Source organism: Ochotona curzoniae, unplaced genomic scaffold (genome assembly GCF_017591425.1).
Source record: "Ochotona curzoniae isolate NIBS_2020 unplaced genomic scaffold, NIBS_Ocur_1.0 scaffold_4506, whole genome shotgun sequence".
Lineage (NCBI taxonomy): Eukaryota > Metazoa > Chordata > Mammalia > Lagomorpha > Ochotonidae > Ochotona > Ochotona curzoniae.
In genome coordinates this window covers 48057942-48084638 of record NW_024467119.1, presented here as the reverse complement: position 1 = coordinate 48084638, position 26697 = coordinate 48057942, and the positions used below count along the sequence as shown (strand labels likewise).

The window sequence follows — 26697 nt, the reverse complement described above, 5'->3', positions numbered from 1 at the left end:
TATCCATGGAATTCGAAGGGCCTGTTTGCCTAGTTCAACTGTTCATTACTAAACAAGATGCAGCTCTTACTGATTGGATATTTCAAGAGTGAACAATGTTTAACTGATTCGGCACCTGTGTTTCATATCACAAACATTGATTTGATTATTTATATTGTGCACTGAGGTAAGTTTGGTTGATTGAATGATTCATATCATGTAGCAGTGTTTAGTTATTGGATGATCATAGTTTAAAAACCCCTGAACATGGCTGACCAGTTTGCTCCTCTCTTCCAATTGCAGTGGAATGTGACAGTGCCACAGTGAATAAAAGACTCTTGAGCTTCCAAGAGTCTGATTCCCACACATTTTTGAAATAAAATTGGTCAACTCACAATATTAGGAGAAGAAAATTTCAAGAACAAGCAATATTTTGCACCAGGATGGGAAGACAGGATTTAGAGTTACAGAACATGATGATGGGGTGGAGTCCGGGTAAATCTACTCACAGATGCGGGTGTCTGAATCTCCCAGCCACATGGCTATGGCTGGGAGAACAAAAGTGCCAAGCCAGGCTTCCTGCTGGAGATCCTAGCTCCCTGCCTAGCACTGCCAAACAGTAGGTGAATCCTGGGCTTGTGGGCGGCCAGAGCAACAATGGAACTGAACTTCACCTGCTGGGCACAAGGCGAGAAGCTCTGAGGTACTGGGGGTAGGGGGGAGGGGTCTGAAATTACTGCCTAGGAACATTCATGGATAAGGACACAGTACATGTAGGTGAGGAATGAATCCTGAGGGACACTCAATGAGAGGGTCACTGTACTTGCAGGTGAGTGAGGGGACTGAGACCTGGTGGTTTGGAAGGGAGAGATCTTAAGATATTTTTGGGTCAGATTCATGCACCATGCCTCATGGGAATTTGGAGCTGGGCTTGTTAATATGGAACATTGCTGATGACCATATCCCAGCCCACATGTTAGCTAGGGCTGGATGTCTACCTGGCAGGGGTAGATCCCCATACCTGACTGAATGTCAGAACAGGGGATAGATCACATTATGTAGGGCCATGATACTAACCAGCATGCAAGAGAACCAAGTCCGGGGGTAGATTTTGTGGGGAACACATGGGCTAAACCCTGTGAAAATGCAAGTCCCGCTGGTTAGCTCAAAAGTTGAGGTGATGATGGGCTGAGCTAGGTGTGACCATGGAACCTGCCAACACTCAGGGCTACAGGGACCGACAGTCGTCTGGGCAGGTCCAGGCTGCAGCACCCACATGCTGCGTCCTAAAACAGGGTGTGTTGGGCCCGGCGCGGTGGCACAAGTGGTTAAGGTCCTCTCCTTGCACGCCCGGGATCCCATTTGGGCGCCGGTTCTAATCCCGACAGCCCTGCTTCCCTTCCAGCTCCCTGCCTGTGGCCCAGGAAAGCAGTCGAGGACGGCCCAAGGCTTTGGGACCCTGCGCCCGCATGGGAGACCCGGAAGAGGCTCCTGGCTTCGGACAGGCATAGCATCAGCCGTTGCGCTCACTTGGGGAGTGAATCATGGGACGGAAGATCTTCCTCTCTGTCTCTCCTCTCTGTATATCTGCCTTTCCAATAAAAACATAATAATAAAAATAAATACCATTGAATTTATCTGGACAATAAGATGCTGGACTCTGTGCCTGGTATATGCTTGCAATGAAAGAATCTTGACTGAATTTGAACTATAATACTGCAACAAGGTGGAGGAATCCACCATGGGAGAGAGTACAGGAGGGGTGGGGGGAATCCCAGAGCCTATGAAACGGCATCACATAATGCAATGTAATTAATATAAAATAAATAAATTTAAAAAAAAGAGTAACAGGGTCCAAAGAAGAGTTTAAACTTGAAGTTTACACCTTAAAAACACTAGCTACAATTGTGAAGACTAATTGGAAACAAGTGGGAGCCAACCTGCTAGTTAGTTGCCCGAACCAATGGAGATGCTACTACAAAAAAATGGGAAGAGAAATTTCTTCAGGCCTACTTATGAGTTAGATGAAGAAAGGGAAAGCAATGGAGTTCTACAAGATGACCCGTAACTCGCTTCATTGGGCAGCAACATAAATCTGGAGGTAAAACTATGTTTTTTCTTTGTGTTTGGTGGATGATAAAAAAGACTTCGGTTTAGAGCTTGTTATTTTGAAAATGCTTGTCAGTCGTTCAAGAGGGGTTCAAAAGAAGCTGTGTACATGAGAAGTCCTCAAGAAAGCTCATGAAAAATGTGCAGGATGAAAATGCCATACAAGGATTTCAAAATTCTTTCAGCAAAATATAAATGATCTTTTTTTCAAATTCCCTTGCAAATCTCTGAAACCCATGAGAGGAATCTTGATAGGTAATGGAGGCGTGTGAGCCATCAGAATACCATCAATAATTATTACAGGGGATTTTCACCACTACAGCTCAATGGGATGTTATAAAACTTGTCCTTTTTGATAACCTTTTAAAGGGATCTTTTCTAGGCCAAGCTTAAGTAGTCCAGGAGCTGATAAATGGATCATAGATGATAGTTTATAACTTCATAAAATCACATGGTCACTCTTTTCAGACATCATAAAGACCAATCTGTTTGGGAAGCCAACAAAATGACAGTTAAACTTATTACATCCTTATACTTTCATTCAAGTTTACTTTCAATCCTTAACTGGGTAATGAATTTTTGTCATTAATTTTTGTTTGATTTCTTTGAGTAAGATACTCTACTGAATTCATCATGTCATTCTGGTGCTGACATGTAAAACTTCCTTCTACTTCAAATGTTAATTGCTGTTCTTACTGACAAACTTTAAGAATAGAACTTCACTTGCTCCTTTTTCAGAAAATGAACTTTCATTTCAATCTCTTTTCTGATTCCTGTAAGTCATAAGTGCCTTGGGTGTGTTTTATCTGATTTTTGTCATGCCAAAAACGTTTTTAAAAATGCTTTCAAAAGTGTATGTTCTGCTTAGTTCCAATACAAACACCTTAGCAGGAATTGTCTTTTCATCTTGCATTAATACTTAAGGCGCCCCCCTTGCAATATTTGGCCTGTGACACTTAGTCTACACTGTTAAGATCTACAACAAAAGCAGAACAAGGTATCAAAGTAGGAAGGGGAAGATAAAAAATAAACCAATGCGTGTATTGGGTACTGCAGGATGAACAATTTTATCGAAAGTGTTCCTGATGAGGTTCTAAGAACTAAACTAAAATTAGGATTAAGTTCGCCTGCTTTCTGGGTAAATCAGATAAAACTACAGAAATCAAGTTTTACATATCATATATAAATATAGTATATTTACATATAAATCAAGTTTTATATATACACACATATGTATAAATCAAGTATTTTCAAGACTATATAGACAGTGTGACAATAAGTATGTAATGTTTTTAGATAGTAATGAGGACTCCAACTGCCATGGTAAAAGTTTTAATATTCCTAGGCACTGTGAAGTCAAGCAAGCAAGTGTTCTGTCCCCCCCCCCCCATACACACACAACTTTTTAAATTTTTAGTTCAGAAGAGGATCTTGACTGTATTATGGGTCACAAATTTGAAGGAAGTAAAGCCCATAAAATTGTCATTTTTCATGGCGCTTGTAACTACTTAAATGTATCTAGTGAAATTTTGATCTAAAACTTTACTGTTTTCTCAGCTTGCTGGAAAATACAGTCATGATCCTTATTAACACTAGTAGCTCCTCAGTCTTTCTTGTTTTTAGGTCCTAACCTTCTTCCTGACTTCCCTTGAATTCATATTCAGCCTGAAATACATGGATCAATATTTTAACTGTGTGTTTTGTAATATTCTGAGTTCTTTTCCCCGTAACCCTGAGTATAATCTTTCTGCCAATTCTTAATTCAAGATACATTTGAATTTGCCTTCCCTTGTCCCCAAGTGCAGCATCTTCTTCATCCATTAGATTCGTTACCTGGCTATAAATTCACTTAAAACCATGTCTTTTTAAACTTCCCTCATTACCCAATGTAAATGGACTATTTGCATTTTATTTCTATGTGAGTTATTTATTTCTTCGAGTTTTCTGTTTATTATTTTCAAAAATGTATTCCTAAAAATAAAGTGAGGATTATTAATAAAAGTGTGATAATCATTGATTTATATTGTTGTTTCTTGAATTTGATAAATCAATGCACTCTGATGAAAAACCTTATACCATACTTATTTTTTTTTACTGCATGTTACCCAAATATATACATCAATAACCAAGTACAAAAAAGAGTACCATTACGAGTTCAACTGAAAAAAATCCCAAAAGAATAATGATGCTTTACTAAAATCAAATAACTAATGCAGGATTTAATGATTTTAAAAAGACAGAAAATGAAATTAAAAATTTTTCATTTTTAAGTTTAAATAGTACTAATTCTTTCTTAGAGCATTCACAGTCCACAAAATACTATCTAAATATTTCAGATGGTTAAAAATTTAAGCTTCACCTCAATCCTATGAAGTTGAAATTGCTATGATTTTATAGATCACTAAAAGAAGATGCAAATGTTTAGAAACATGTTAAGTAAAGTGATATAAATTGAAGAGAAACCAAGATTGGAATCCAGACATTTTCAGTCTGCAGCCTGAACTTTTCTATTCCCTTATTATGTTTGCTAAGTCTGTACATTCAAATCCCATGCTTAATGAAACTGCCCTCAAGCAATCTACAAATGCCCATTTAATGAAGAATTAACTGAAAACTATATAGGAATGCCTTACTCACCTATAGGAAACATCTTATCAATGGACTGCTGGAATGGAAACAAAAACTATGTTTTGAGTATTTAATGCTTCATCTACAAAGTAATTTTGCAAATTGATTTTAAAATATGGTGCATGAAAATGAGAGGTTAAGCATGCATAATTAATCTATACACTACCACCTGCACTTACACCTAGTTGAAATCCATTACTTTTGGTGAAATTACCCACTATAATTTTTTTGTAAGAAGTGATTTCAAACCAACAAAAATCCTAGAGTAAAACTATATTCCTGGGTCCAGCACGGTAGCCTAGTGGCTAGTTTTCAACTTGCATGTGCCAGGATCCCATATAGGTGCCAGTTCTAGTCCTGGCAGCCCTGTTTCCTATCCAGCTCCCTGCTTGCAGTCTGGAAAAGCAGTAGAGGAAGACCCAAAGCCTTGGGACCCTACACCTGTATGGGAGACTTGAAAGAGACTCCTAGCTTCGGATTGGCTCAGCACTGGCCATTGTGTCAGCTTGGGGAGTGAATCAGTGGATGGAAGATCTTCCTCTCTCTCTCTCTCTCTCTCACTCTCCTCCTCTCTGTATGTCTGACTTCCAAATAAAAATAAATAAATCTTTAGGAAAAAAAAACTATATTCCTACTTCTAAGGAGTCTAAACTTTGACACATGAACTTTGACTCAATTCCTTTAATTTCATTTATTTGAACTAACGCAAAATGTTTCTTTCTTAGGCGATGTGAAGGTTTTAAGACAGGAGACTGTAACTCATTATGTGATCCCAAGCAAGTCAGCGAGTTTCTCTGCTCATCAGTTTCCTCAACTTTCAAATGTGCTAATTTGGGCTAAACCCTAAAATCTCTGTTGTCTAGTTCTAGCTAAGAGCTCTTAATGCTATGGAGTGACTGCAGACCATGATGGAGAAAATCACAGGTAAACTTTTCGGGAATTCATAGCCGTACTACCTTGATCTGTGTGTTCGTGGATGTCACTGTGGTTTGTAGGTAACTCTTTGCCGTCCTGGGAAGGATTGTGTTTGACTGCAGCAGAACACACATTGTGTACCTGTGAAAAATTTTTGCAGAAGGTGGAGTACTGCTTTGCGCTCTGGAGAACAAGTTACTCCACTTTGAACTTGAAAGGGCTTAGTCAAAAGTGATGAATGGGAAATTGAAACCAGGAAAAGGAATTTTAATCACACATCCTGAAAAGTCATCTTTCAGGGAAATAATCTTTCATCATATTAGTATGCAGCAGTGAACCTTATTAAGACAATACATGATGCTGGTGTGATTAGTCCTCCTTTCACAATACATTTGTGGTTCACTGTATGAATCAACTTGTCTGTGCTAAGGAATAGCTAACTAGAAAGTCGATAAAACAAAATAACAGGGTATGTTTGCAGGGAAGATGTTTCTGGAAGGGATTAATATTTGAATTGGTGGACTAAGCAAAGATGACATCCTTCCTCAACGTGGATGGCATCACCTGATCAGCCAAGGAAACAGAACAGACTGTAAAGAGACCAAAAAAGCAGAGGAGGGGTGAATTCACTTCCCCCTAAAGCTAAGCTATCTGCCTTTTCCTTTTCCTGCCTTAGGACAGCCCTATGTATGGTTCTTTGGCCTATGTTCTAGGCCCCTGATTCTCAGGAATCTGGGGGCTGAATGAATTTCATAACCAAATTTCTTGGCTCTAGAATTTACAGACACTGTGTTTTGGGACTGCTCTGCCTCTGTTACTGAGTCAGTGAGTTCCTGTAATGATCTTTCCTTACACATATTCTATATATTCCCATTTTGTATAAAGTTTATTTCTCTGGGAAAATCTGGATAATACACTCACATACAAACACATATGCAGCCCTTTTAGATGAAAGGTTTTTAGTAAGTTCATGGAAACAAGCATTAGAAAAAAAATCATTTTTTAAAAAGATTCATTTTTATTGGGAAGGAAGATTTTCAGAGAGAAGGAGAAACTGAGAGAAAGATTTTCCATCCACTGATTCACACCCCAAATGGTTGCAATGGCTGAAGCTGAGCTGATCCAAAGCTGGGTGGGAGCCAGGGACTTCTTTCAGGTTTCCCACAGAGGTACAGAGTCCCAAGACCAGGTTCTTGTGTGTACTTGCAAGTACAGGACCCAGTACAGTCCATCACCCCAGTCAGCTGGTGGTTGCAATTGCTGGGTCAGTTCTGTTTCTAGCACTATCTTCCAGGCGAATCGATGGGTGTTGCAGTCCAGCCCGATCCTGCTCAGCACATACTTGGCCCTCACATAAGCCAGTAGGAGCTACAGCCTAGTTGGAGCCACCCACAATAACCCCCACCAGGCCTGCCCCCTTCCCTGATTCCAATGCTTGCCAGTATGTGCAGCAAACTAGTCCAGTCTGTCCTACATCCCATTCAGCTCTCATATGTTAATGGGCATTGAAGCCTAGTCCGACCTAACCAACTCCACTATCGAGCCCCCACACACGCTGTTGGTTGCCTTTCTGTCTAACCACCCCTGCTCCTGTCCTGTTTTTTTTGCCCTCCAGTGGGAGTGGTAACCCAAGAGGGAGGAACCCACTATTTCACTTTGAGGCCATTCCCACTCCTGGATTATGCATTCTTCAGGTGGTTCTGCAGTTTAATTTGACAGAATTAGTCCCCAGTGCCAGTTTTTGCCTGCTGATGCTGTGGCAAGACCCACTCTAATTTATGCTTGCACCAGTAGGAACAATCAGTCCAGCCTGGCTTATCCCTGATCTAGTCCACATGAGGCCCACATATGTTGTAGCCCTATCTACTGTCTGGTCTGCCCCATCCCAGCTCACATTCTCCAGAGGGAGTGGATGTCTAGCAGGGGAGTTCCCAAACTTTCTCCCTGACGGTTTTGGCCGCTCCCTCCTTGGTTCTCACATGTGCTGATTGGGCGTTGCAGCCACATCTAGTGCAGATCACCTCACCTTGGCATTTTTTAATGTGCATTGGTTTTTGTCATGACCAAACATGGCTCAATCCACACTCTGTTCTGGTACTCAGATTAGCCAGTGGGTGATGTGAACTGGTTCAGTCTGGTCTGCCCCCGACCCATGCCAAATGTATGCCAGTGGGAAACTTTCCATGGCTTGTTCTGGGCTGTTTCCTATCATGCTTCTTGTGCTTACCTGCAGGGACTGTGTCCTGCCAGAGGAGCTGCCCAGGCTCCTCCAGCAGAACCACTCCCAATGCCAGATTTTGTGCATACCAGGGGGTCCGTGAGCCAGCCCTACTCAGTTCACCTTCTGTCCTAGTAAGAACAGTGGCCTTTCCTGTCTGGCCTTCAACCCAATTTGGTTCTTACCGTTGGATGTTTCAGTTGGAATGTGTATTCCTAACAAGCTTGCTTGGAGATACTTGCATAACTCCACATTACCAAGTTCAACTTCAGAGCCTGTAGAGTGGGGAGCAAGTGCAAAGAAGAAGTTGTAAGGGTCAGGACACAGATAGACAAATTTTGTTCTCATTTAGCCCCAGTTACGGCATAATTAAGCCATGGAGTAATAACAAGACAGCAAATTAATTAATAGTGTTTAGTGTTAGGGTTGTGAGAACTCTATATATGAAATATAAATATAATGCATAATTCCACATAAGTTACTCTGTTATTCAAAAATACAGTTGATCATGCAGAGACACTTACATTTGGGAGCATGGCTTAAAATTAGAGAAGGTACAGCTACCGACACAAGCTACGATTTCGTTTCTTGTTCTTTCTTAAATTTCTAGTAACTTAAAAATTTGATTGACATATGAGTTAGTTTGCTAGAAAAAAAAAATGTAAAAGATCTGCTCACCATTTTTCAGTTTTATATTAGGACATACTTTTCAAATTTTCACCAGAAAAAAAAAAATTAGTTCAAAAATCTCAGGAAAACAATGGCATAAAACTGAATACTTTCTATAGAAAAATTACTTGTTTAATATGTGTCTGTCTTAATTTTCTCTCTTGTTTTCCATTGTATAATAAATACTTGGCATTGGATATAGGATATACACAGTTAAAATATTTGCCCATTAAATGAAGACTTTATATACTACTTGTTAAAGGGTCTCCTTTCACTTATTTTTCCAGATGGAGTGATGTGGAAAGCACTAACAACAGTAGCAACAACAATCCGATAATGTTAAGCCTGGAAATTTAAATAAGCTCACAAATATTTTAATGGTGTTTATTCTGGACAGGAAGTATAGTCTTTTAATTAATCATTTTAGATGTGAAATTTTATTTATCTAATCACATTGTTATACTTCTCAGTTATCTAGTTAGATAGAGATCTATATGTCTGCCCATTTATATATATAAATGCTATATAATGTACTGATATAACTGCATCAACTGCCATTAGCTGGTTATATTAAAGCTGAAAATACTTAAAGAAATCCATAGCTGCATGACCAAATACAGATGTAAATGTTACAGTTTCTAGGTTTTAAAATAAATTTGTTTTATTTAAAATATTTTCTATTACTATTATTTATTTAAAGCATGGTAAAATTGAATGGAAACTCACATAGGTTAACACAATGATAAGAGTATTTCACTGTAGATAAGAGCTGTGTTTGTTAGATTGATCTATGCTAGTTCCTGACTTCATTACTTAATAGCTGTATGTATTATCTTACATGGGTCAAGGTCCAGTCAGGAAAGGTTGTTTACAACCATGAAGTTGTTAATCAGGTTCATGAATGAGAACTTGGCATTTCACATGGGTTGTAGTATCAGGAAGCAACCACATTCCCTAGTCTTATGAAGCAAATAAATGGATTTTTTAAAATTGTAATTCAAGACTTCAGAGAATGGCTCCTCGGGCATGGTATCAGCCCTGTTAAGAGAGGCTTGAGGATACTGGTTGACATAAGAGTCTCCTAAGGTCAAATAACTGAAAGCTGGATTATCATCTGCTTCTGGAGTAAGGAACCAATTAGTGTTGATGAACTGCACACTGGAAGCACAAGCAGACTGGAGACCCATGGTAAAGAGCCAGCAATATGTTTGCTCTTTTGTCTACCACCATAATTGCAGTTGCTCTCTTGCACCACCGCCCCCTTGGCAGAGCATAATATAAATAGATGGAGAAGCAAATCAACTTGAAGAAGTAGAGGGATAAACTAGATGAATAACTGACCTCTGCAGAGTTCAGAGGATATTCTGGGACCAAGAGAGATTTAGGTTGAGATCTGATGACCAAAGTTTGCAGGATAGATAGATCTAACACATACTTTTGAAAACTGAAAATGAGGAATATACAAACAAAATGTGTGGAAACATTAATGAGCATAGGGAGGCTAATATTCAAGGCACATATTACCGAACAGCTTTAGATTTCACAGTGAGAATGTTTACTCCTTTTTCTTGAAACCATTATAGCAATACCACATGCTTTCTAATCTTTGTAGAGAACTCAGCGGGGAACTAAGACAAATTGCACTGCACACATTTTAGTTACTATAATTTTATAGTTTACATTGTTATGGCTCTTGCAAAATTATTATATCACATTCTGAAGCCTTCAGATTAATAACTGAACAATTTAACAGTGTTGGAAATGAGATTACAAAATGGGAGTGGAGGAGCCATCTTGCTGACATATTGGATTAAACCTCCATCTGCCGGCGCTGACATCAGCATCCCATATCAGCTCCCCTTTCAATCCACCTCCCTACTGAAGACCTGAGAAGGCAATGAAGGACGGCTGAGTCTTTGGACCCCCTCACTCACATGAAGACCTGGAAGGAGCTCCTGGCTCCCATCTTTGAACCAACCCAGCTCTGGCTATTGCAGCCATTTTGAGAATGAACCAGCAAATGAAACATATCTGTCTCCTTGTCTCCCGCTCTCTTTGTATCTCTGACTTTCCAAGTAAAATGAATAAATCTTAAAAAAGAGTGTAAAATGAAGTAAACTCTATTTTAGTACTTTGCTGTATGCGTGTGTCTGTGCATGATGCAAGTCACAGAATCTTACCATATGTCCCATATATGTCATATACAACAAATTTCATATATGACTGTATTTAAATATTTGTATGTATAACTTTAATAAATAATTGTGTACTTCTACACATAATAGTTATGATGTAAATCCTCAAAAACTTTATTGCATTTTCTTCCTTTCTTGGGTTTTAGCTTGAATTATACATCCGTTGTGTTATAGAGATTAAAGAACTATTGTTACGAAAGTTTCAGTGGAATGACCCTAGAGGTTCCTGAACCTTTTTCACTTCTAAAGCACCAAATTAATTATAGAACTTTTTTGTATTTAATTTTCAGAATTCATGTTATATATTATATAACACTATAAGACAGATATACAATCCAGAATCTATCTACTCTATATCTTCCTAAAATCCTAGGCAGTTTTTCTGTGTTAAGAAATTTCTTGGGCCTTGCACAGTAGCTTAGTGGTTAAAGTCCTCACCTTGCACATCCGGGATCCCATACGGGTGCCACTCATGTCTCAGCCAATCCACTTCCCTTTCAGCTCCCTGCTTGTAGTTTGGGAAAGCAGTGGATGGCCCAAAGTCTTGAGACCCTTACCCACGTGGGAGACCAAACAGAAAAGAAAAGAACAAAATTTCTCACCAAAAGTGTTATCTTGGATTGTGAGAGTAGTAGGCAGAACAAAAAATACAGGTTCTTAAGTAGGTTATTTCCTCCTGCAAATTGATATAAATTCATATTTAAAATTATGTATTCTTCAATTGATTTCTTCAGAGGGACTGTATCATTCCAACATCTTTGTTAATTATATATCACCTAAGCATGTAGGATAAATGTCTGAGTATTGTTTTGAGACAATTCCAACAATATAAACATCTTATATTTTATACTAAACTTCACATTTGAGGCTGATATTGTTAAAATCAATTTGGCTTGGGGGCCAACATAGTGACATCGTAAGTTAATCTTCTGACTGAGGTGCCAGCATCCCATATGCATACTGTTTGGCATCTTGGATGCTCCATTTCCAATCCAGCTTCCTGAGGATGATCTGGAAAAGCAGTGGAGGATGGCCCAAATGCTTATGGCTCTGCACCCATGTGGGAGAACTGCAAGAAGCTCCTTGCTCTTGGCTTCAAATTAGCCCAGGTTTAGCTGATTTGATCATTTGATAAGTGGGCCAGCAGATGGCAGATCACTCTGTCTCTCTCTGTCTCTCTGTCTCTCTCTCTCTCTGTCTCTCTTTCTCGCTCACCCTGACTTTAACTAAAATAAATAAATCTTCAAAAAAGTTTACAGAGTAAATGTTTAAAAATCAGTTTAGTTTCAAGGTAACTATATATATACAAAATCAATTCCTAAATATTTGTATTGCCTAAGATATCATTGCCTTTTAATGATTTGTAAAATGCCCTTTAACTCTGTGTCCTTTTGTGAAAATAAACTTGGAATCTTTCATTTGGAATTGTTACTAGTGTGTGCTCACATTCCATTAGGAGTGTATAACATGTTTCTTATTCACAGCTTGTTTTTAATGAAGAATTACTTTATTTTGTTATTGGAAAAGCATGTATGTAGAGAGAAGGGGATACAGAGAAGAAAGATCTTCTGTCCGCTGGCTTACTCCCCAAGTGGCTGCAGTGGCCAGAGTTTAGCCATTTCGCAACCAAAAGCCAGGATCCTGGACCCAAGAGCTTCCTCTGGGTTCCCCATGTAGTTGTAGGCTCCCAAGGCTTTTGGTCTTCCTCCACTGCTTTCCCAAGCAACAAAAAGGGAAGTAGATGGAAAGCGGAGCAGTTGGAACACGAACTGGCCCCTATATGGCATCCCTACATGGGATCCCTGCAGATGCAAGGCGAGGATTTAGCCACTAGGCTACTAGGCCCTATCCACAGCTTTTTGACCAGCATATAACCTTAGCCAACTTGACTCCTTCCTTAACTAATCCTCCTGGATTGCCATAGAATGACATTTTGAACAATCAAACTAATTTACTAAAAATGAAGATTTCTGGATTTCTGATTATAAAAATAATAATATTTGTACCATAGACCCTTTGGAACACCTCAGGATTAGTTCTGACTTTCTTTGAAAATGGCTGCTTTAGAAATGCATAATTTTCCAAATGAATACTTTATAAGAAACATTTATTCGAATGTCTTGGTTATGATACTTTCATTAAAGTAGTCTGTTTTATTGACTTACATTACTTGAGATTGGAATTGAGGGTTGAAACACAATGATTCCCTCTGAACTTTGCAGTCATTAAGAGATGCTATAAATTAACACAGGACTTGTTATTACATTACTCAATCATTGAAGAAGTCTTTGGAAACTAATAAAGCAACAATAGATGGTATATTTACTAGACATTTAATCAAGAAATAAATTATATAGGTTATCAATGGCATAAAGATTAGAGAGATCCTGTGACATTATAGGCAAAAATGTATCCTTCCTTAGAGTCATTTTTTCTGTAATGATTACGAGAATTTCAATCTTGCTAAAGCAATGACATGGGTGAATTTTAACTGGTCTAAACACATCACTACCTTTTCCTGTGTCAGCGATTCATCTTATTACCTAACTCAGCCAATGATATATAAGGGGAACCTTAAGAAATGTCCATAGAAAAATATTCTTTGTAAAGAGAAGTCTTCATGAAGAATATCTTTTTGCTTCTTTCTATTCCAAAATTTCTTGCTCAGGAAACTAGGCATGCAGCTCTCGTATCAGAGCAGAAATTAGATCCTAAATCCATGTATGTGGCACCATTGATTCACTACAGCAAACTTGAGACTACCAGCCTCAAGGCTTCACATTATATGGCTTAAACATCTTGTTGTTCAGGCCAGTGCAGATGAGTTAGGCAATATACTCAGATGAAAGGATCTTAACTGATCTAGGACCAAGTTGTATGCTGCAAAAGCATTTTAGTGATGTTTAAAAGTTCTTGCTTTCCCAAGCAATCAGAAACAGAACTTTCTTCTCCCCAAGAAAATATATAACGTAAGTTCCCTAATTTTGATAAAATGGCTTTCATTATCAGTGAATATACTTATACCATAACATTCATATCATTCATTTATAATTCTTTTTTTCTGTTTATTTTTCACAGCATTTTGGAATTAAAAATAAGCTTTTCCCCCATCAAATTTCATGATAATGTTATATTGGTACAAATAAAACAGATATAATGTAGTTCATAGATAAATCTAAGAATAAGATCTATCCCTTCCTTTCTCTCTCTCCTGTGCTCCCTTCCTTCTTTCTATCTCTCTCTTTCCTTAGTTTTTGAGATACCATTTTAAGGTTACATTATAGTCAATGGCTTAGTAAGTCATTAAATAAAGAGGTCAACACATAAAAGTTGAAAGGCTGTAGTTCAGCATAAATATAGGCAAATGCAATAAGCAATAATCAAATGTAAAGATGACCATTTTGTTCATATATAGTACATTTTAAAGTAATCACAAATTATTAAAATTATGATAGTATATTATTCTTATCCATTTTTGACAGATATGACTAAATCTGACAAAAACTATATTTGCAACAGCGCTAATATCTTTCAAAGCCATAGTAAAGCCTGAATCAGCATTGTTTTATGCATTCCTCTTTTGTAGAATTCTTACCATTTTGTTTTTCTCCTGAGTGTGTAAGGTTATAACTATCTTTCAATATTCACTCCACAAATGTTTTCGCATGTGTTTTTGTATTAAGGAAGTTAAAAGAGATGTGATGACACAAGAATGAAAGCATAATTAATTCCTACAATGAACTCATATTCTAGTTGGAATTTAAGATTTCCCTGAAGAAGTTCATATATACCAATATAAAGAGAAAAAGGTCTCTTTAAGAATTGTGGAATTATAAAGGACAGCCAAATGATTTCAGAAATGATCATAGTGGAGCTGGTTTTGCAATTATTGTTAAGATTGTCCAAAAAAAAAAAAAAACAGAAACAGGGAGGAACATGTTCCACAAATTTTTCTATATTGTTTCTACTAAACAGTGCATGTCCACAGCCTGCAAACTCTGTTGTTTTATTGTAGTGAGAATTTAGGGGTGCCATTCATTTTAGGTTGCCTCTCAAAGACCTTAACTCCTGCAATAACATTCTAACTTTTACTTATTTTTCTGTATTTGTTTCATTTCTCTAGAGTGCCTGGGTTTGTTTCTAAGGTCTGCTTTTGGTTCCATTTTCCTGTTAACTTGTGCTCTTTTAGGCAGCAGATAAAGGTTAAATAAGTTGAACCCTGGCCATTCTAAGCTACCAATTCAGATCCAAAATTTCTAGCACCATTTAAGCTTCTTTTTAATTCTTAGTTATGAGTATTCAAATTTCCATATAGTCTGGCAAGTCTGTTCTATACAAATTTATCACGTTTCTCAAATCTGTAATGAAGGTGTTAGGCTACATTCATTTGGAGGATTGACTGGGGAAAAATACACTATCAAGCTCACTCACCTGTATAACTAAGAACCCCAACTGCTTGTGACTATTGGATAAAAGGTCTCAGGAGTTTAATCATTCCTTGCCCCAAGGACTACCCCAGCTAGGAAATGATTACTCATTTAATCCAGACTACAAGAAGAGTTTCTTCTAGGGGTAAGTCCAGAATTTTTTTAAAGGACTTTCACCTGATTAAGTCATAGACATGCAGAATAATCTCCAAGTTGATTAGCTCAACATCAGCAGAGATAGGAACCTAATGACATATGTAAACTCCTTTCACCTTTATCATAGTCCAGTGACTGGAAGCAAGTCCCAGGTTCCATCCACACCCAAAGAAAGGGAATGACAGAGTATATGATACTGGAGCTGGAATCCTAGGATCACCTTAGGGTCTGTCTGTTATAAGCACCATTAGTTATAATATGACCTGGGAGTCAAAGCTCTTGACTTTAGCTTGCATCTCTACTTTGCATTTCTGTTCTATTTCTAGTTTATGAAAATGTCTACCTGCTTCCTATTTGTCTCATTTTTCTTACACATTTGATATTTTCTTTGATATGATTGTTTAGAAAACAAAGAATATATAAAGCCACAAATGCATGGGATACCTTACTCCATCTGTTTTCTAGAAATTTTCAGTGATCATGGTTAGCACAGATATCTGAAACTCTAGATATGTTGAATTGTAGCTATTTAATCAAATAGTTTAGGCAAAATGGTCTTGTGCAAAGAAATATATTCAATGTGGAATAAGAGGGAATTGCTTAACACAATTAGAAGCACCTTTGAATTAGTCATCACATTTTAAAAGAATTTGTAAAAGTAATCTATATCTGATTTACACTTAAACTTCAGCATCTAATTGTACCTTATAATGACCCTTGTAACTTTCATATCCTCACATTACAGAACTATACTGTATTTCCATAATGATATGAAATATTCCATTAGATGATTTACTACACAATGGTTTTTAAATACTTAAAACACAGGAGGTAGCAAATGAAAAACAGGACAACAAGAAAGATACTCAAAACAGAATTTTGATCATAAAATACATGTAGATAACCTAATCAACAGTGCAAATCTTAGGAGTAAAGTCCTTGCTCTTAATGGAAGCTACTTTAAAAAATATGTATTTTTACTAGATAGGTAGATTTACCGAGAGAAGAGACAGAAAGATCTTCCATCCACTGGTTCATTCCCCAAATGGCTGCAATGGCCAGAGTTAAACCAATCTAAGAACTTTTTCCAGTTCCACTGTGTCAGTGCAAGATCCCAAGGACTGAGGACATCCTCTGCTGTTTTTCTAGGTCGTAAACAGGGAGCTGGATCAGAAGTGGAGCATCTGGGACACTGACATCCATATGGAATGCTGGCACTTGCAGGTAGATTATCCTGTTGAGCCACTGTGCCTGCCCCTGCAATCTACTTCTTTAGAAAGGTCATGTTTAAGAAGAATACTTGTGAATAAACATGTACTTAATAATTTCATCTCAGAACTGTAACCTGATCAGAAAAAGTGAATATAAGATAGCCATATGAAATATTAGTAGATGGATCATAAAATAATGCTTAAAAAGCTCTATTTTTATTCTCTGGGGGAGAGGAAGAGGAAGCAAAAGAGAATTCCGCAAGAGTGACAAACAATCAGGACGACCAGGGTTGGGACAGGTGAAATCCAGCAAACAGGAACTTTATCTGGGTCACCTATGTAGATACCAGACACTTGGCTATCATTGCTGCTATGTAGAAAGAAACTGAAATTGGAAGTAAAGCCAAGATTCAAACCTAGGCTCTTCAACAGAGTATGCAGTGTCTTTCAAAAAAGATTTATTTTTTTTGTGTGTGAGGGGCAAAGTCACAGAGAGAGGGTGAGACAAAAAATGAGATTATTTAAATTGAAATTACTTTATCTGATTTATTTAAATACTTTAATTTAAAAATAAAATTATTAAAATTAAAGTTAAAATTATTTATTATAAATAAATCTCTTAAGATTTATTTATTGTCTGAAAGGCAGAGTTATGGCAGCCCCACTTCCCATCTAGCTCCTTGCTTGTGACCTGGGAAAGAAGTTGAGGATGACTCAAAGCCTTGGGACCCTGTATCCACATGCTAGACCTGGAAAAACTCCTGGCTCCTGGCTTCAAATTGGCTCAGCTCTGGCCATTGTATCTTTCTCACTGTCTCTCCTCCTTTCTTTAAAATAAAAATAAATATATCTTAAAGAGAGAGTAAGAAGGAAAGGAAAAGGAAAAGAAAAAGGGAAAGAAAAGAAAAGAAAAGAAAAGAAAAGAAGAGAAAAGGAAAGAAAAGAAAAGAAAAGAAAAGAAGAGAAAAGGAAAGAAAAGAAAAGGAAAGGAAAGAGTTACAGACAGGGCAGGACAGACACAGAGAGACACAGAGATTTTCCACCTGTTGGTCCCTCAGTAAATGGCTGCCCGTGCTGGGGCTTAACCAGGCAGGATCTAGGAGCCTAGAACTCCATTTGGGTCTCCTGTCAGAGCAGGAACCCCAGGACTTCAGTCATCCTCTCTTGCTTTTCCAGGTACATTAGCAAGCAGTTGGATCAGAAGTTGAGTAGCCAGGACATAAGCATGTGACCATAGGGGAAGCCAGTGTTGTAGGCAGTGAGTTAACCCACGGTGCCACATCATTAGTGCTGATTTTGTGACTTTTTACTCATCATTCAAAGCGCAGCTTGCGTCAATATTTTGTAAAATTTCTTTAGAGGTTTTCAGATCGTTATTCTACTTCTTTTGTATTACTTCTGTGCTTTCATTATACTTGTCTAATTGTATGTATAATTTATTTACCCTTCTGTCACATAACACCTGAAATGTTCCTGAAATGGCAGAGGACCACATATATTTGTATTTGTGGCTGGAATGTCTTCCATGTTCTGTTCCTATCAGTGTCCAAGTGTACGCTCAGCTATGTGGAAAATACAATTGAACAAAACAGTGTGTTCATGCTTAAGATATTTTAAATATTATATACTTTCTGGTAGTAGATTTAAAGCTTCCTTCACTTGTAAAAATTGTCCAGAAATAATTAAGATTTTATTCTTACATCCTTTACTTCTACTGAAACTTTTCCAAGATCTTTTTACAACCAAGTGTAACTAGCATCAATCACTTTTGCTCTTTTCCCTCGCGACTTATTGCTTTTATTATGCAACTGGTACTTATTACATTTAAGTAAACTATACTTATACACTCATATTTTCTATTTTTTTAGAAAGTTAATTCTCTCCCCATCCAAGGGCAGAATCTATGAAATAAATTTTAGGAGATTTAGGAGGAAAATTTTCTGTGGGGCTTGTTAACTTTGAGTATTAAGTTAGGTGATTAAAATAATAGTTGCTAGATGCATAAGATAAGGTAGAAATTATGAAGTAAATAAAGTGAATTTACAAACCCTTTTAAGAAATACTAGTATATCTATAGCAAAATGCAAAGTATTAGAACATTTTAATATTATTTGAACACTGTATGAAAAATAAGTCCTACAAGAAAAGAAGCCGGGACATTTTCCATGCTGTGCTGCCTCCAGTATTAGGGAAAAAAATCCCCTTATTCAATATATTAATAAACACAACAGCAACATGAAAATCAAAATGCCAATTAACTTCCATTGCCAGTAGAAGTTGCAGGTAAGTCACATATATGGGTAACATTTATTGAACATTTACTAGATCTGAGTTCTATTTCTTAAGCAAGTTTGAGCTTAATCCCTATAACTGTTACAATAACTTTATGAAGTAGATGCCATTATTATTTCAACGTACAGGTAAGGAAATAAAGGAAGCTGAGTAATATGCTAAAGGTCACAGAACTGACAAATGCTGAGGCTGAAATTGAATATTACAGAGCTTGGTTCCGTAATTAATGGTTAATCATTAGTAGGCTAAGCAAATACCTCTTATACGGTTATCAATATTTTCTAATAAAATCATATGAGCCCCCTTGGCTGGAGAATTGTAATAAGCATTTAAAATTAATACTTGAGCATATCAATATGCACAGTCCACACATACTCCAGTGTAGGTACTTGGTGCAACGGTTAGGTGCCACTTGCTGTACTGGATGCTACCCTGGAGTGCCCGGTTTGCTTTCCAGCTCTGCTTCTGCCTCTGGCTTCTTGCTAAGGCTCTCTCTGAGAGGCCGCGGGTGGCAGGACAAACAGTTCTAGCTCTGGTTTCAGCCTGGGCCAGCTCTGACCCCCGTAAACAACTGGAGGTGAACCGGGTTTTGGGAGCTCTCTGTATTTTTCTGTCCCTCTGTTTCTAAAGTAAAGAAAAATCAAGGAGATAAGAAATGTTAGTAATTTCTTCCTTTTAAAATTTCAAGCTGCAAGAATATAATTCAACTGTTTATACAATGACGGGTTAAACTTATTTTGGGTTAATGAATGCTCTTTCTGTGTAGAGCTGTGAGGCATGGAAGACAATAGACAAACACTGGATAAAGATGGGCATATTCCCTGCCCCCCTGATAATGCAGAGCAACTCAAGTAATTATAAATAAGTACACAGGAAGATAACTCCTTGGGTCAGGTACGAAGACCAGGAAGATGTTTTCAAGATAATCTAATCAGCAAAGAATGGAACTGAGTTATCGTTTTGAACCGTACATTTGAAAATACCTTCATACTTGAGCCCTCTTAAGCTGAGGGACTTAAAATACACGTTAAAATAAAGTTGCGCCTATTAGGGTTTTTTTTTTTTTTTTTTTATTCATTGTCTAGCAAGAACACAGGCTTTCTTATCTAAGGGAGAAAGTCCCAACCTGCTCAGGACGGGACTCCAGATGGGCCGAGGGGAAAGCATAGCCAACTGTGGCACTGTGTTATTCCCCAGGTTGATATGCTGTGGGGGGCAACCCGGCTCCTGGAATTTGCATACATTTTGCTTTTCTGAAAGTTGGGACGTAAACAGTTTAGCCCAAGCTTTTGCATACCATGCCATGAGACTGACAGGAAAAGTGAACCCCCCTCAGGCTCACTGGATTCCATGAAGCCAACTAGCTGCTTCCAGATGCTCAAAGCCGTGGGACTCCAAGATCCGAGGCCCACAGCAAGCCTGCCCCAGTGAGCCAGTGAGTCTTTGGCAAAGTTGCTTCCTAGCCCAGAGGCCAAGTTGGCAAGGATATGCTGCTGGCAAACACTGATTAGTCAGAATAAAGTCACCACAGGCACAACCAAGCAAAGCATAAATGGCTCTTTCAGCCAGAGACAGACCAAGGGGAATGATGTTGCTGTACTCAACAACCCAGTTTACTTTATCTGGGATTCCAGAACCGGACCAGCATTTTCGAACACTTTTTACTTCACTAACTCCCCCAATCGAGGCCTGATTGGCTGTGGCGCAGGTGTTTGCTCTCCTCAGCAGATACCCCTCTTCTTAATCCTGTAACTCCCCTCGCCTATAAGTGCAACTTTTGATTGGGTCCGCGGGGAGTGAGAGAGCCAGAGAGACGGCGAGAGAGAGAAGGCAAGCCGAGAAGGTGAGGTAAGGCACGCCGGCCAAGATCGCGGAGCTGGCGAGATGGGAGGGGGTGGGGAGAGTAAAAGGGCGGGGGCCACGCCTCGCAGGGGCCACAGGGGCGGGTCACGTGTGCGGGAGGCTCTGCGAGCGTCGCTGCCCGCCCGCCTGGCCGCCGGGTCCCGGGACGCCGACCCTCGCGGGAGCCTGTGCGCGCGGAACGCCGAGGCGCGTCGGCCAGCACGCCCCGGCCGCGGGAGGCGCTCCGAGCGCGCCGAGTGTGATGCGAGGCTGAGGGCCCTGCGCGGCCAGGCGGGGGAAGGCAGGGGCTGCCCGGCGCGGTGGGGAGTGTGTGCGACGGTGCGGGGGTCCGCCGGCCCGCGGGGGGCTGAGGAGGAGCAGGCGCGCTGGGCACGCGAGCGAGGGCGCGGTGAGAGCCTTGCCTTCTTTGGAGAGTTCCAGAGCGCGCGTCCTCAGCCCGCGCAGTGGTCCTGCAGCCTCCCTCACGCCCCCGAGCCACCAAAGGCGGCGACACCTGATCCGGCGCGCAAACACGGGTCCCTTCTGTCCCGGATACAGTTACGCGGCTGAAACACACTCAAACTCACGCACAGCACTCTCCGGAGACGAGGTAAAGCGGGGACCGCGGCGGAAAAGGGGAGGGGGCGGACAGGGAGGAGGAGGAGGAGAGAGGCGTTGTTTGCGCCCGGAGGAGGTGAGTGCCGGGCGAATGGCTGCTTTCCAGGGGGCGGGGGATTAGGAATTGGAAAGCGCCGCTGGGGTTGGGCTGAGGGAGTTAGGAATCGGGGTGTGTGTGTGTGTAGGTGTGTGTGTGTAGGTGTGTGTGTGTAGGTGTGTTAGAGAAGCCGGAGGCTGGTGCGGGGGGAGTGTAAAGGCGGGTCACTCCCGTCACCTTCTCTCTTCCATATGGCACGCGCCGGGGGTCCAGTCGCGTTCTTTCCTACCCGAGGCGCGAGGGGATTGAGGGGCTCCGATCGGTTTGAGGAGTTTGCACTTGACCCTGAAGAGATGGGGTCGAGGGAGCCCCACGGGCCCGAGGTGTTTCCCTCCCTGCTGGCTGTGGCGGGAGAGAAGGAGCACTCCCAGCTCTCCTCAACTCGGTGTCAGACCCTGAGGGAGGGGGATGTCGGGCTGGCTGCGTGGGGGAGGGGTGGGACAGGGGACCGTTTCGGGGGGCTGCATACTGCGCGCTGGGACTTTTCGGCGTGGAGATCCGGCTCCCGCCCCCCTCTCCCCCCACCCCGTCCCAGGAATGGAACAGTTTCTGGCGGAGTCGCGCGGAAAGGGGCGTCCTACGGGGTGCCCTTCACAGGAGAAGCGGGTCCCGGGGCTTGGCTGGGAGGTGAGCACCGGGGGGCGGGCCGCGAGGGAGAAGGGCGCCTTCCTGGGGTTGGAGGCTCGGTGAGGTGGCCTGCGCCTTGGAGCCGAGGGCGCCAAGGGACTCTGTGAGGGCTGCGCTGTGCGGCGCGTCGGGGTTAAAAGGACAACCAGCGGGAGCGGGAGCTGGGGACCCGCTGTCTACGTGCTCGTGCACTGTTTGAACTGAGGGCTTGTAAAGTTGAGTGAGGTGATTGTGCTGCCTTCTGCAGCACTGCCTGGGTTTAGGGAGAGGATCGCCTCTGTACTTGGTCCTGGGTTTCCCATCACCTTTCAGCATCCCCTAGGGAGGGCTGGGGCGCCGAGGAGAAACTGCAGAACTTGAGAGTCTCTCACAGCCGGAAGGCGGGCTGCACCGCCACGAAGTGGCGTTGTCAGGGAGGAGAGCAGCCGTCGCGGGCTTACAGGGCGATTTCAATCCAGGTGTAATCGGAGTCACTTTTACCGTATAAACCGGCGTTAGCACCCTCCCCCACCCCCTTTTTTCTTCTTCCCCATCCGGGTTCTGTCACGGAAAAACAGAAAAGTCACACTACACGATTTTCAGTCCCCTCAGGCTGTCTGTCACCTTGTACTTTTTTTTTTTTTCTCCACAAGATTAATGACGTGGATATATGGTAGTTTGGCTAGATGCCAAGTGTGTTGTTTTTATTTATTTCTGACCAGTTCATGTTAAGAAAGAAAAAAAAAGAGAAAAGAAAAGAAAAGAAAAAAGTTTCAGTCAGAATCCATAGGCTTCATTCCCACATCTTGGAGAGGGGGGAAGGGGGAAGCGGGGAGAGGGGAAGCCAGTTGCCAGAAGGCTGGAAAGTACTTTCATCTGTTAACCTGAGGAGCAATCGCAGTGTGTCTGCAGGAGATTTTTAAATTAATTGAAAAGTTGGGCACCTTGATGTTAAATGGGAAGGGAGACCAGAACTTTCTGGTAAGTAAATTAAATCTGGGTCCACAGACTTAGTTTTCTGTAGAAGCTCTCTCTTGGTAGTTGGAGGCTTTATTTTAGAAATGTATTTCTGTTGAGTAACTAGATTGTGCGAGAGGTAAATACTCCAGCATTATTTGGTTTGCCTGCCACCAACAAGGTTAAATTGACATCTAGTGTGGGTGACCTAGTGCAGGAGTGTTTGAAAGCTGTGGTGAAGCATGGTGACCTGCTTTTTAGTAAACTCTTGATTCTATATTCACAACTTGAGCACCAATGAGCAGACATCACACTTTTGAGTTTTTCCAGCTAACACTACTCTAAAGATTCAAATTCGATCTAATTCTAAAATTTCCAGAGATTCGGGCTTGTATTTGTAACTGGTACACATTAGGATGAATATATCGAAGTAATAAATAAAGGTTTTTATAACTAGTTTTGTAAACTTTATTTTCTGTTCAAAACTTACATTTCCCAATGATTTAATTTAAATTATAACATTTCACAGCACACTTGAAGAACTTTTAGCTTGATTGCTATTTAAATACAGCCAGAACAGCCCCACTTTAAATCTTCTGACTGCTTTTTAAAACTATGTGGCTACTTAGCAAATAATAGAGTTTTGTTACCATTTTAAAGATTGATTTATTTATTGGAAAGATGGATGAGATTTACTGAGAGAAGGTAAGACAGAGAGAAAGCTCTTCCATCTACTGGTTCACTTCCCAAATGGCTGCACTGGCTGGTGCCAGATCAGAAACCAGGAGTCAGGAGCCTCTTCCAGGTCTCCCATGCAGGTACGGGTCCCAAGGATTTGGGCCATCTTCTACTGCTTTCCCAGACATAAGCCATTTTAATTCATGCTTGATTTCTAACATACTTTTGAAAAATTCTAGTATACTGGTGAAGAGTGGGAATGTTGTTTGTACTAGGCATCTTATTTTTTCACATCATCTGGATTCATGCATATTAAAACAAATACATTTTCTGGAGAGCTGTCTTCTCACACCATTGATTACTGAAACTTTGAAACAAACAAGCGATTTCTGAATTTTACTGTGCTCCTTGTTTCCTTAGAGGATATTAGACAGTTATTTTTCCTTTGTGGAGTTATCTTTTTGAGCGTGGATTCATGAAGAATTGAATGGCACTGTTCGTTGAGGTGTATAGAGCTGCTTTTTGTTTATTGTAAGTGGTTTCAGCCGGCTGCGTTGAAATACTAGAATGGAGACAGAAGTACCATTCTTCTTTCTATGGTTTTTCTGGGTCCTCTTTCTGTTATCAGCGATCACTTTCTACTGCTGTCACACTGTGAGCTGGCCCTCCTTCTGTTTTATCTGTTGTCTTTTCTTCCATGGAATGATGTACACTGTTGTCTGAGTTTAAAGCCTGTGGATTTTGTGACAGATATTTTCTGTTTATATGTGATATTTCTATTTCTTAATTTTCTTTTTTTTTAACATTTTACTTATTATTATTATCATTTTATGATAAAGTTTTATAGGCCCTGGGATTTCCCTTCCCTTTTCACCAAATCCCTCCCTCTCACTGAGTTCCCCTCTGTTATTACCTTAGTATGGTTCTTCATAAACACTTGTATGTTCATCACTGTGGGCATGGGCAATGACAGAGTCTAGCATCTTATTGTCAAGATTTAGTAAACAGATTCATTGGGAATCCATCTTTGGTCTGGAAATAGAGATGCATGCTGCATTGTATCCTCACATCTAGATATGATAGTCTCCATAACACAGTTACTATACATCCCCTTAAATGAAAAGCAACAATACAAAATCAACAGCAGGAGAAAAAATAGAAATTAACAATACCACAAAGTTAAATAACATGCTACTGAATGACTAATGTGTCATTGAAGAAATGTAGAAGGTTGTCAGAAGAATGATTGAAGTTTCCAGAAAATTGACCTATCTATATAAAGTTTTAAAGAATTTTACTATAGAAAAATTTGCCTGTCTTTTGAAAAATATTTATTTTTATGTCCAATTGGAGCAGTAATTAAAAAATTTTGTTTTTATGATGGGCTCAGATTGACTTTGTCTAGGAATATGTGTTGTATTATATTTTACATATCACTTTCTATGCTGGTACTCACCGTTCATATGTAATGCTGTTGCTAGTTCCTTATCCTGGAAGGTAGAAATGAATAAAGTGCTTTGATAATTCTTCTAACTATGCTTGGGTTTGCTGACTTCTTTAAAATTTATTTTGCATATCTACCTATGGAGGAGATGCAATGTAAACAGTATTGATCATATTTTCTCAATCTGAAATGCTTATACATATTCATATTTCTCTTCCAAAACATATTTATTGTAAAGCTACCCTGTGCCAGGCACTGTGCTTTGGGGATCTGTAGGAGGTAGTTAAGACCCTGAGAAGGGTCTGGGTTGATGAGAGGGAGTTAGGAGAGAAGTTAGTTTTACCGAGTTTAGCAGAGTGCTATAAATTGTGTTAGTGCTGTGAGATTGAAGTGTGTGGCATGCCCTAAGCAGGGATTTGGAAGTGGCCACTTCTACGTGGAAACTGTAGACTGGAAAGACTTCATAGAAAGTCACACTAAAAAACAAAATGAATCCTTGTAGGCAGGAGTCAGGCCTCAGTGGGCTGTTTGCTACCCTGAGGAGTGGAGAATTTTCTCTTCAAGGTTGTTTTAAACAAAGAGATGATGCTGTGAGAGATGATAGCTCTCACAGCAACCCAGAAAGGTGGATCTGAGGAAGGTGAGCTGAAAACTGCCGATGAGAAAGATGTTCAAATGACCTTGGTAATAGAAGATAAGAACCTTGCAGCTAAAGCTGAGGCAGTAAGCTGAAGAAAAATTTGCTCACCAAGATAGATGTGCAGGAGGTTGAGCTCTTGGAATTAGGTGACTAGATGATGAAGTGGTGGATGGTGGGATAGGAAGACGGGGACCAAACTTGAAGGATAGGCAGATTTAAGATGCAAGGGTGACATGTAAGATATGAAGTCTTTCCAGAAAAGGTGACAAGAGGTGGGTATCCAGTGATTACCATACTTCAGTTCTAAGCAGAGCAGTCCTCGGCTAGATAGCAGGTAGGTGAACAAAAGGGTAGATGGACAAAAATTCAAGAGGTGAGAGGTCAAATACTAAAGTGAGAGTTATGAGACACTTCTAGTTTTGCCTCTAATAGTCCTGTGGCCCTCATCTCACAACTTAGTTCCATGATGCTCTCTACAACCTGTTTGAAAGGGCTACTATGATGACGCAATCATGCAAGGTCTGTCAAGCAAAGTGTGGAAGCTTAGTGCTCTGCATTCAATAAATGCTGTTGTTTTTATGAAAACATGGCTTGGGTCTGTCATGAAGAGACCTTCAGTGATTTTTTTTTTTCCTTCAAAGGTGCTCATTCCTCACGGTTCAGAGAAGTATATGCAAAAGATACTTGTAAGGTGAAAACTTGGCCAGATGATGTCGGTTGCCATGTGCCAGTAAAATGGCAACAACTGAAAATTGTGAAGGATGAAGAGAGAACAATATGATCAGTCCTTGAAGACAGGGTGGAAGTTGCTAGAAGTATTCTGGGAGAGATCTTAGCAAGGCTGGTGGCATTTACATGTGTTTTCTCTTTTTGTTTAATGTTTATTTATTTTTGCTTCCTTGATAGGTAGAATAGAGGGGTGGGAGAGAGAAAAGAGGTATCTTTCATCCTGCTCCATTTCTCAAATGCCTGAAAGAGCTGTGGGTAGGGTCCGCTGATGGATAGTGCAAATCTAG

General features: G+C 40.1%; 1 protein-coding gene across 1 annotated transcript in view; it reads left to right on the top strand.

The window, feature by feature from the left end:
• The first annotated feature begins 21080 nt into the window (after positions 1–21080).
• The window catches only part of UGT8 (UDP glycosyltransferase 8), an 83670-nt gene continuing 78053 nt past the window's right edge, over positions 21081–26697 (top strand). Inside the window, exon 1 of the mRNA XM_040967051.1 lies at positions 21081–21251. The gene's annotated coding sequence lies outside the window, so the exon portion shown is untranslated. The remainder of the gene's footprint in view (positions 21252–26697) is intronic.